Source organism: Xenopus tropicalis, chromosome 9, assembly GCF_000004195.4.
Source record: "Xenopus tropicalis strain Nigerian chromosome 9, UCB_Xtro_10.0, whole genome shotgun sequence".
In the NCBI taxonomy this organism is placed as follows: Eukaryota; Metazoa; Chordata; class Amphibia; order Anura; family Pipidae; genus Xenopus; species Xenopus tropicalis.
Genome location: NC_030685.2, coordinates 4,073,928 through 4,086,709, shown reverse-complemented (window position 1 = coordinate 4,086,709; position 12,782 = coordinate 4,073,928). Strand labels below are relative to the sequence as shown.

General features: G+C 44.4%; 1 protein-coding gene across 1 annotated transcript in view; it reads left to right on the top strand.

Annotated features, from left to right (window-relative positions):
- The window catches only part of h2ac14 (H2A clustered histone 14), a 1,193,713-nt gene that overhangs the window by 165,604 nt on the left and 1,015,327 nt on the right, over window positions 1-12,782 (top strand).

Here is a 12,782-nt window from a genome sequence, read left to right as displayed (position 1 = left end):
ATGTTGGGTCAGGGAGAAGCCCTTATACTCATAGATAGACACACTGACACACACACACACAGATTAGATGTTGGGTCAGGGAGAAGCCCTTATACACATAGATAGACACACTGACACACACACACACAGATTAGATGTTGGGTCAGGGAGAAGCCCTTATACACATAGATAGACACACTGACACACACACACAGATTAGATGTTGGGTCAGGGAGAAGCCCTTATACTCATAGATAGACACACTGACACACACACACACACACAGATTAGATGTTGGGTCAGGGAGAAGCCCTTATACACATAGATAGACACACACACACACACACAGATTAGATGTTGGGTCAGGGAGAAGCCCTTATACACATAGATAGACACACTGACACACACACACAGATTAGATGTTGGGTCAGGGAGAAGCCCTTATACACATAGATAGACACACTGACACACACACACACACACAGATTAGATGTTGGGTCAGGGAGAAGCCCTTATACACATAGATAGACACACTGACACACACACACACACACAGATTAGATGTTGGGTCAGGGAGAAGCCCTTATACTCATAGATAGACACACTGACACACACACACACACACAGATTAGATGTTGGGTCAGGGAGAAGCCCTTATACACATAGATAGACACACTGACACACACACACACAGATTAGATGTTGGGTCAGGGAGAAGCCCTTATACACATAGATAGACACACTGACACACACACACACACACAGATTAGATGTTGGGTCAGGGAGAAGCCCTTATACTCATAGATAGACACACTGACACACACACACACAGATTAGATGTTGGGTCAGGGAGAAGCCCTTATACACATAGATAGACACACTGACACACACACACACACACAGATTAGATGTTGGGTCAGGGAGAAGCCCTTATACTCATAGATAGACACACTGACACACACACACAGATTAGATGTTGGGTCAGGGAGAAGCCCTTATACACATAGATAGACACACTGACACACACACACACAGATTAGATGTTGGGTCAGGGAGAAGCCCTTATACACATAGATAGACACACTGACACACACACACACACACAGATTAGATGTTGGGTCAGGGAGAAGCCCTTATACTCATAGATAGACACACTGACACACACACACACAGATTAGATGTTGGGTCAGGGAGAAGCCCTTATACACATAGATAGACACACTGACACACACACACACACACAGATTAGATGTTGGGTCAGGGAGAAGCCCTTATACTCATAGATAGACACACTGACACACACACACACAGATTAGATGTTGGGTCAGGGAGAAGCCCTTATACACATAGATAGACACACTGACACACACACACACAGATTAGATGTTGGGTCAGGGAGAAGTCCTTATACACATAGATAGACACACTGACACACACACACAGATTAGATGTTGGGTCAGGGAGAAGCCCTTATACACATAGATAGACACACTGACACACACACACACACAGATTAGATGTTGGGTCAGGGAGAAGTCCTTATACACATAGATAGACACACTGACACACACACACAGATTAGATGTTGGGTCAGGGAGAAGCCCTTATACACATAGATAGACACACTGACACACACACACAGATTAGATGTTGGGTCAGGGAGAAGCCCTTATACACATAGATAGACACACTGACACACACACACACACAGATTAGATGTTGGGTCAGGGAGAAGCCCTTATACTCATAGATAGACACACTGACACACACACACACAGATTAGATGTTGGGTCAGGGAGAAGCCCTTATACACATAGATAGACACACTGACACACACACACACAGATTAGATGTTGGGTCAGGGAGAAGCCCTTATACACATAGATAGACACACTGACACACACACACACAGATTAGATGTTGGGTCAGGGAGAAGCCCTTATACACATAGATAGACACACTGACACACACACACACAGATTAGATGTTGGGTCAGGGAGAAGCCCTTATACTCATAGATAGACACACTGACACACACACACACAGATTAGATGTTGGGTCAGGGAGAAGCCCTTATACTCATAGATAGACACACTGACACACACACACACACACACAGATTAGATGTTGGGTCAGGGAGAAGCCCTTATACACATAGATAGACACACTGACACACACACACAGATTAGATGTTGGGTCAGGGAGAAGCCCTTATACACATAGATAGACACACTGACACACACACACACAGATTAGATGTTGGGTCAGGGAGAAGCCCTTATACACATAGATAGACACACTGACACACACACACACAGATTAGATGTTGGGTCAGGGAGAAGCCCTTATACTCATAGATAGACACACTGACACACACACACACAGATTAGATGTTGGGTCAGGGAGAAGTCCTGGGAAGACTGATCCCTATAGAACAGATCCTGTGGGCACATTTGGAAGAATTCTTTATTATTTCCTGTCTCTGGGCCGGATAATCTGAATAAAATCGCTTCATCTCTGGAAAAGAACCGTGATTGTTTCCTTTTACCTGCGGTAAATATTGGCATCTCCAGTACATTTATAATAATATGCTACATATAGATATATGAGAGAAGTCTATACTCCATTTTGGTGCGGTGACAAGTGACCAGAAGAAGCGCGGGGGATTTGTGAGCCAAGAGTCTGTAGAGAAGCCCTGGGAGGCAGTGTGGGGCCCTAGGGCTGGGGCCTGGGGATCTGTCACCCTAAAAGGGTTGGTAAGAATATCAGGGCTGAGAGTTTGTGTACTGGAGGCAGAACTTTCCAAATGAAGTCCCTCTTACACATTCTGGGGTTACAGACCATGGGGGGGGGGCACTTTCATGGAATTCTAAACCCATACACACCACTTACATGTTCAAATACACTTTCCTTTCTTTTATCTTGAGACAATGTCATTTTATGTAGAATATATGAATTCATATTTTTCTCTCAGTTATATCTTTCAGGAAAAGATCTTCAAGCAGATGGATAAATGTGTCTATTTAACTTAGTTTTTTTCTCATCTCACACTTAAGCAGGGAATGAACTTGAGCTTTTCAACCTTTTTTAATGACAGTAGAACATTGATGGATGAGCCCTAAAGGTTCCAAGTGGAAGGAATCTGCATGACACAGAGGGAGAGGCGTTGGGTGGTGACACCACAGACGTTTATTGACAGGATGCAGTAGTGCAATGGGCTGGAGACTGTTTGATGTCAAAATATATTCTTCCGGCTTCTTCTATAGCTAATGTTCTCCCACAAATATAATAGGTCAATGGGATTAAACAAATGTATGAGCTGTTGTGATGTTTAGTGTCTAAATCAGTGCAGGAGTCTTAAGTGGGAAGATGGAAATGTAATGAAAAGAACTCATTAACATACAAACAGGGCGTCATTTACAGAGTTTCAGGACTTTTCATTAAGTAACATTCACCTTATTATTATTATTCAGTGTTTTGTTTTATTCAGTATCTTTCTGTATACATGTTTTTGCTTTTCAATGTAAAAAACAAAAATCCAGAGAGTGTCCCCGAGAGAGTGCAAATCTATTGGTGCTGATGTGCATATCTGTCTAGGGAAGCTGAACAAGGGCTCATATTTAGCATATAGTCTATAGGGGGGGTTGGGCGCTAAATGTACAGACACGGGGGGGCTTATAAAGAACACATATACTCAGAATATTGATGCTTTGGCTGCATATTTGCAGGGATATATACACCCATTAATATCCTGACTAGATCAGGTCGGGGGGATATTGTGCCCAGAGTTAGAGTTTGTGGTTAAATGTGGGTTTTCTACAAAAAAGAAGACCAAGAGCTACAGATCCATCCAACACCAGCACCAATACCAGATCCTGTGTATCAGTCACTGCTACATGGAACTAAAGAGACCCAAACGCCTGGAGGAAAAACCCCGATGCTGCAAGAACTTAGTGTATTGGGTACTGGGTAGGGAAGTGGGGGAGCGATGGGAGTGGGAAAGAATCCTGCCTGGGGCACAAAGGCCCGGCCCGGGGAAGAATGGAGTTTGTGGGCAGAAACATTTCCCTCTGTTTAAGGCTTTAATTCTCTGCACAGACTAAGTACAGCTTATACAGTAAGCGGGTGAATATCTCCGACTGGCGACTGAAAATATCTACTGAACAACCCCGAGACCAACAGAAATAAGAACTCACATGGAAACCTTAACAAAACCCCTGTCAAACTTCTACGCACAATTACTACAAGTAGGAAGTACAACCCTGGCTAAACTGTACACAAAATGGCAACATGATATTCCTCAGATTACAACAGAACAATGGGAGGACATACTAGACTCTGCCTTCGAGGGGGTCATTAGCAGCAAAGATAAAATGACCCAATTAAACTACCTACACAGAACCTACCTTACCCCCCAGCGGTTACACAATATGAATTCCACCATACCCCAGAACTGCCCGAGATGCCAGCACGCTCCCGCAAACTTCATACATATGACCTGGGATTGCCCCAAAATCAAAATCTTCTGGGGAAAGGTAATACGATTGATAAAAGAAAAAACAGACATAACACTACCAATGGATCCCAGAATTACACTGCTTAATCAAATGGAGGAAATATCACCAAGTAGGGGGCAAAGAACATTGCTATCAATATTATGTATGTATGCAAAAAAAACAATTGCAATCCACTGGAAATCCAGCGGAGCACCCTCTATACATTACTGGGAACAATTAATAGAAAAGGCCATTCCATTGTATAAACTCACTTACATGAGAAGAGGATGCCCAGACAAATTCTGTAAAGTGTGGGAACCCTGGTTAGACCTAGACCCAACAGTGAACTAAACCCCCTTAACGATGTATGCATAGGACAAAACCAAACAAATATAGTGTATCGCAACTCCCCCAAAACAACGACAACACACAATAAGGGAAATGAATAAGACACCATCACAGTTAACAGTTAATTTAGTTACAATTTTATTTTCAATGTAAAAATGACATATGCAATGCAACTACTATGCTTCTCTGTATTTCATCGATCTGTATGTAACTCAATACTTCAACAGGCAATCATAACATGTAACATGATACGTTGTAATGCTTTGCAATGCTCAATAAAAGAATTGTTAAAAAAAAAAAAGAAAATATCTCCTGATCGGCTCATTCTGTATTGCATCTAATCCCGTACCCCAAACCTGCATCTAATCCCGTACCCCAAACCTGCATCTAATCCCGTACCCCAAACCTGCATCTAATCCCGTACCCCAAACCTGCATCTAATCCCGTACCCCAAACCTGTATCTAATCCCGTACCCCAAACCTGCATCTAATCCCGTACCCCAAACCTGTATCTAATCCCGTACCCCAAACCTGTATCTAATCCCGTACCCCAAACCTGCATCTAATCCCGTACCCCAAACCTGCATCTAATCCCGTACCCCAAACCTGCATCTAATCCCGTACCCCAAACCTGCATCTAATCCCGTACCCCAAACCTGCATCTAATCCCGTACCCCAAACCTGCATCTAATCCCGTACCCCAAACCTGCATCTAATCCCGTACCCCAAACCTGCATCTAATCCCGTACCCCAAACCTGCATCTAATCCCGTACTCCCAAACCTGCATCTAATCCCGTACCCCAAACCTGCATCTAATCCCGTACCCCAAACCTGCATCTAATCCCGTACCCCAAACCTGCATCTAATCCCGTACCCCAAACCTGCATCTAATCCCGTACCCCAAACCTGTATCTAATCCCGTACCCCAAACCTGCCCCTTGCAATAGATTTGGATTCCTTATTCATCCTAAATAAGAAACAGAAAGAGCTGGAGAAGTGATATGTAACCAGTTCTATTAGTATTTCTAGAGAAGATTTCAGAGCCTCGGTTTAGCATTCTCTATAACCCAAGCACAAACTGTCAGGTCCGTGCTGGTTACTCTTGTAATATTAAATATAAAATGTAATCAGTTATTTCCTTTGACTCTAAAACTCACGTAGCTTGTATGAGCGCTTGGGCCCAACTGTACTAACTGCTTGTCTCTGTATATAGGGAATGTCTGTGTAACTGCTAATTAACTAGTTGACTGCTAGCAGGAGAGTGTGTTTGTCTGTAAATTAACCCTTTGGCTGCTAGAGTGCTTGTTGAGTTAGAACTATAACTACATTCAGAGAGAGTGAGTGATAAATTTGTATATTAGGAATAGTACCTGTTGCAGAGAGCAGGGAGATTTTCCCATTAGGTTTCTATTGCCTGTTAATGATAGATGGTGGCAGCGAATAGTTATTTGGGGCGGTGGTGTGTTTGGGGGTGTCTGATGTTAGTCTAACCTGTGTGTAAGGTGAGTGTAACCCCTTGTCTCCCTGTCCCGGTGTCATGTGCATCTGAGAGTGGTGTCATCATGACAATCCCCGAACTGATTTCATTCCCATCACCCATTGTGTATCAATTAATAATCCCCCAGACTGATTTCATTCCCATCACCCATTGTGTATCAATTAATAAACCCCCAGACTGATTTCATTCCCATCACCCATTGTGTATCAATTAATAATCCCCCAGACTGATTTCATTCCCATCACCCATTGTGTATCAATTAATAATCCCCCCAGACTGATTTCATTCCCATCACCCATTGTGTATCAATTAATAATCCCCCAGACTGATTTCATTCCCATCACCCATTGTGTATCAATTAATAAACCCCCAGACTGATTTCATTCCCATCACCCATTGTGTATCAATTAATAATCCCCCAGACTGATTTCATTCCCATCACCCATTGTGTATCAATTAATAAACCCCCAGACTGATTTCATTCCCATCACCCATTGTGTATCAATTAATAAACCCCCAGACTGATTTCATTCCCATCACCCATTGTGTATCAATTAATAATCCCCCAGACTGATTTCATTCCCATCACCCATTGTGTATCAATTAATAATCCCCCAGACTGATTTCATTCCCATCACCCATTGTGTATCAATTAATAAACCCCCAGACTGATTTCATTCCCATCACCCATTGTGTATCAATTAATAAACCCCCAGACTGATTTCATTCCCATCACCCATTGTGTATCAATTAATAAACCCCCAGACTGATTTCATTCCCATCACCCATTGTGTATCAATTAATAATCCCCCAGACTGATTTCATTCCCATCACCCATTGTGTATCAATTAATAAACCCCCAGACTGATTTCATTCCCATCACCCATTGTGTATCAATTAATAAACCCCCAGACTGATTTCATTCCCATCACCCATTGTGTATCAATTAATAAACCCCCAGACTGATTTCATTCCCATCACCCATTGTGTATCAATTAATAATCCCCCAGACTGATTTCATTCCCATCACCCATTGTGTATCAATTAATAATCCCCCAGACTGATTTCATTCCCATCACCCATTGTGTATCAATTAATAATCCCCCAGACTGATTTCATTCCCATCACCCATTGTGTATCAATTAATAAACCCCCAGACTGATTTCATTCCCATCACCCATTGTGTATCAATTAATAAACCCCCAGACTGATTTCATTCCCATCACCCATTGTGTATCAATTAATAAACCCCCAGACTGATTTCATTCCCATCACCCATTGTGTATCAATTAATAATCCCCCAGACTGATTTCATTCCCATCACCCATTGTGTATCAATTAATAAACCCCCAGACTGATTTCATTCCCATCACCCATTGTGTATCAATTAATAAACCCCCAGACTGATTTCATTCCCATCACCCATTGTGTATCAATTAATAATCCCCCAGGACTGATTTCATCCAGCCTATTACCCACACAGCCCTTATGGTGTTTCTTTTGTATTCCCTGCACTCAGTCTCTTCTGAATGTGCACTTTTGGAAAATATGTGGTTTTTTGGGGTCCTGACTGATATGCCATGAAATATGTATGCGCTGACTTATACACCAGTGCCCCTATGCACAATGGGCACCAAACTGTTCCGTGGCCCCTCGGCTTTCATCTCGGTACCTAATGTTATGTGGGAGATATGATGCTGGAAAGTGGAAGCTTTAGGGCAATTTTTTAGTATTTTCATAACTTTTTATGGAAACTGCCAAATTCAGGAAAGCATTGCTGTTTGGATTAGGAGTTGGAAGACACAGTTACCCATTTCGGATTCGGCAGAATGTGTCCTTCCAAAATATATGGTTTCCTGGGGGTAAAGCGAATGTGCCGGGATTTCTGGCTTTGGAGCCAATAGTATGCCGTATTCTGCTGTAATGCTTGGAAATCTAGTAACTTACTGCTGGGAGTTTGTGATCTATAGAAGCCAGAAATCTCCATAAAACTATACATATCAGGTATCGGCACGTTCGGGAGACACGAGGCTGGCAGGTTGGATTTGTGTCCAGAAAATAAAATATGTTTCTGGTTCAGTGCTGTCCAACTGGCGGCCCACGACCCCCCTCTGTGTGGCCCCCCACCTGTCTGGCTGCTTTGATGATTTACCTTTGAGTAAGCATTAAATGATATCAGTACTGAGATTAACTGCTCCCCTGCATGGTTCTCACCTCAGATTCAGGCTGTAATCCCTCTGTATTGTTTAAACATGTAATCCCCTGTGTTGTTCACACCTTTTAATCTCTGCATTGTTCACCCCCTGCAGTGTTCACACCTCAGGCTCAGGCTGTAATCACCCCCATTGTTCACTTCTTCACACCTCAGACATAGGTACTGTAGGCAGAGTATGGCACACACAGACAGCATAGGGCAGGTAGAGTATGGCACACACAGGCAGCATAGGGTAGGCAGAGTATGGCACACACAGACAGGGTAGGACAGGCAGAGTATGGCACACACAGCCAGCATAGGGTAGGCAGAGTATGGCACACACAGACAGGGTAGGACAGGCAGAGTATGGCACACACAGGAAGGGTAGGACAGGCAGAGTATGGCACATACAGCCAGCATAGGGTAGGCAGAGTATGGCACACACAGGCAGCATAGGGCAGGCAGAGTATGGCACACACAGACAGGGTAGGGCAGGCAGAGTATGGCACACACAGACAGGGTAGGGCAGGCAGAGTATGGCACATACAGCCAGCATAGGGCAGGCAGAGTATGGCACACACAGACAGGGTAGGGCAGGCAGAGTATGGCACATACAGCCAGCATAGGGCAGGCAGAGTATGGCACACACAGACAGGGTAGGGCAGGCAGAGTATGGCACACACAGACAGCATAGGACAGGCAGAGTATGGCACACACAGACAGCATAGGGCAGGCAGAGTATGGCACACACAGGCAGGGTAGGGCAGGCAGAGTATGGCACACACAGACAGCATAGGACAGGCAGAGTATGGCACACACAGACAGCATAGGGCAGGCAGAGTATGGCACACACAGACAGGGTAGGGCAGGCAGAGTATGGCACACACAGACAGCATAGGACAGGCAGAGTGCTGCTTGTGTGTGCCATACTCTGCCTGCCCTACCCTGTCTGTGTGTGCCATACTCTGCTTGCCCTATGCTGCTTGTGGGAGGTAAACCTGGCAGGGGTTTAAATGGTCCCTAAGGTGTGTAATTATATGCTGGGGGTTGCTGTGCTATCCACAGGGGAGGAGAAGGCATATGGAATTTAAGGGTATATCTTAATATGACATAATTATTTCACATATGAATGATGGTTGATATCCCCACAGTAAGGACCAAGCATTTGGGATTTTGCTGTGCTACCACCATTGTGATAAAATAGGAATGGTTTGAAGTGGGTGTGGTTTCAAAAAGGGGAGTGGTCAAAACTGGCTTCCATTAGCGGCCCTCCACCATGTTTGCTAGAGAAATTCCGGCTCTCGGCACCGTAGAAGTTGGACAGCACTTCCCTATATCATTAAAAATGAAAATTTTAATTTTATTTTTATCTTGAGCTCTAAATTTTGTCCCAGAAGTGGAAATACACAAAAACTCAGCAGATTTGGAAAGCTCAGGTTCTCCTGAAAAAAAAAAAACCATAAACAGTTTTTTTCTAAAAGGGTTAAGAGCTCTAAAAACTATACATTGGTGGACTTATACTTTAAAAACCTGCCTGAGATTTACACTAGCAGCCCAATTTGGAAGAAAAACCATTAACTTGGCAACCCTGAATGAATTCAAATCATGAAAAGCTCATTTGTTTTTACACCTACAAAACAATCTGTGAGTTTTCCCTCTGTCCCTAACTCTGCAGTCTGTGAGTTTTCCCTCTGTCCCTAACTCTGCAGTCTGTGAGTTTTCCCTCTGTCCCTAACTCTGCAGTCTGTGAGTTTTCCCTCTGTCCCTAACTCTGCAGTCTGTGAGTTTTCCCTCTGTCCCTAACTCTGCAGTCTGTGAGTTTTCCCTCTGTCCCTAACTCTGCAGTCTGTGAGTTTTCCCTCTGTCCCTAACTTGTTCTCCCGCCCTTGTGCTCACTGATCCAATCATTCTTCTCTGCTGCTCTCTGTCCCGCCCACATTCCCCTCCCAGCCAATGAGTGAGTGTCCCAGCTCCTCAGTTCCCTCCCTCACAGCTACAGGCAGCAGAGCAGTGTGGGAAAGAGGTGAGTAAGGGAGCGGGGCTGCACTAATGGTGGCACTAAAGGAGCAGTGTTACCTTGTTGTTCCCAACACATGAGCTGATTCCCAGGGACACTTTGCTACTGAGTCAGTGCAGTTTCTGTGGCAGCTCCAAGCCCAACCCACCCACCATAAGTGAATTCCTCTCCCATTTGGTACCAAGGCCCCCCTGCAGCCTGAGGGGAAGCACTGAGGGGCCCATTCTTGGCAGGAAAGGGAAAGTGTTGATTGGCAGACATTGCATCATTAGAGGGAAGTTTAACAGGGGATTGTGGGATTGGTAGTTCAGCCCATGGCTAGACTAGTTATTCTATTCCCTGCTTGGAATTGTTTTGGGGGATATTGCTGGGAATAATCCCCTATAGAAATGTGTAAGTGCTTAATTCCACTTCCAGGCCCCTCCCTCCCACAAGGAGCCAATGGGAATGTGGGAGGAAGCGAGTGACCCAGTGATGGGGAAGAAGGATAAAAATGAGGAGCGGAAGGAGAGAATCCTGAATCTCACACTGGAGATTATCTATCTGCTGACTGGAGAGGTGAGGGGGGCACTGTGAGTGGCACAGTGAGAAGAGACTGTCTGTCTGTACAAAGGGGGTCTCTCTGCTGCGTTACACACTCATCATTCTCTCTCCCTCTCAATACATAGGGCTACGTCATCCCTAAGAAGAAGAGCCCAACTGTGGGTTTGGGGGCCCTGCATGCCCCTGGCTCCGTCATACAGAAGGAAAATGACAAGAAGATCCTGGAACTCATCTCCAACATCATCCAGCTGCTGACTGGAGAGGTGGGTGCGGCCCCCCAATCCCCCCTTATTGTTTAGTAACAGTGTATGATAATCCCTTTCTCTGGCTGGGGGATGACTGTAACATTGTGTGTGCCAGGTTGCCATAAGGTGTGAGGATGTTTCCATCTATTTTTCCTTGGAGGAGTGGGAGTATATAAAAGGAAACAAGGCCCTTTACAGGGAAGGGATAAAGGAGGAGGAGGAGCCCCAGCAGCTCCGCCCACTGGGTGAGTAATGGTTTCTATCATATACAGAGCATAGAATGCAGGATATCAGGCCGTTTAAGAGGCACATGGAAAGTCAGTAGTAACATATATTTAGTCATGTCTCTTCTGTGCCCGACTTAAATAAACAACTAGCAGGGAGGTACATTTATTTAGCACAAAGGGTTAAACTTGGTGCAACTGCTGGGGGGGAGGAGCTATAGAGGGGCCTGTAGGACACTGACTGATAAGCAGCTGCAATAGATGTTTATGGAAGGGGACTTTAGGGTCCCAGTGATGTTGCGGGGGGGGGGGGGGACCAATAATCAGTCATTCCCTTGCTAAAAAGTTCAAATAGATCCTGATACAAACAGCTGCCGTTACTCTATAATAATCAGTTCATATAAATAGTTCCATTAATTAATGTGCTAATAAGTCAGTCACTTCATTGGGGGTCAGTGCCCTAAGTTTAAACCCTCCCCCCCCTACCTGCCCCTTATTGCTTGATTTGGCAGTTATGTAAATGTTACCGTTAGTTTCTCTGTTATATTTCACAGTCGTTAGTCAAACCCTTTAATGACTGTAGCGCTTGTCCTGTAACTCTATTTGCTTATTGGCAGAATAATTAGGGACTCACTGAATCCAGGATTGGGTTTGGGATTCGGCCAGGATTGGCCTTTTCAGCAGGATTCGGATTCGGCCCAATCCATGCTCCTGGCGGAACCCAATCCCAGTCCTTAAATCACGTGACTTTTTGTCACATAAACACGGAAGTTGAAAACCCCCCGTTCTCTTTGAACCTTCCGTATTTTATTTTACATGTGGAAATTAAGATTCAGTATTCGGCCGAATCTTTCATGAAATGATTTCCCTAAAACAAATAATGACAAAATCCAAGTTATTTCCCTCAGATATATCTCTGATCTCTATCCTTCCCTTTAGCAGCCTGTGAGTATAAAGATGGGAGCGATGTTACAGCACATACGGAAGCAACTTTATGTTGTAATAATGATGGGAATCTCACAAACCCTGATGTTTCTCCAGCGGAACAGCCCCCACCGGCCAATGGGATTAAAGAGGAAGAGGCTTCATGTGAAGAGGGAAACCAATCAGATTGCAGCATTAATCCCCTTACAGAACAGATACAGGGAACAGACACACCTACTCCTATCATGGGGTGCAGCCTAGATAGCAGCTTGGCAGTTAATTATGCATCAAATGATGTGAAGGAGGAGTTCAT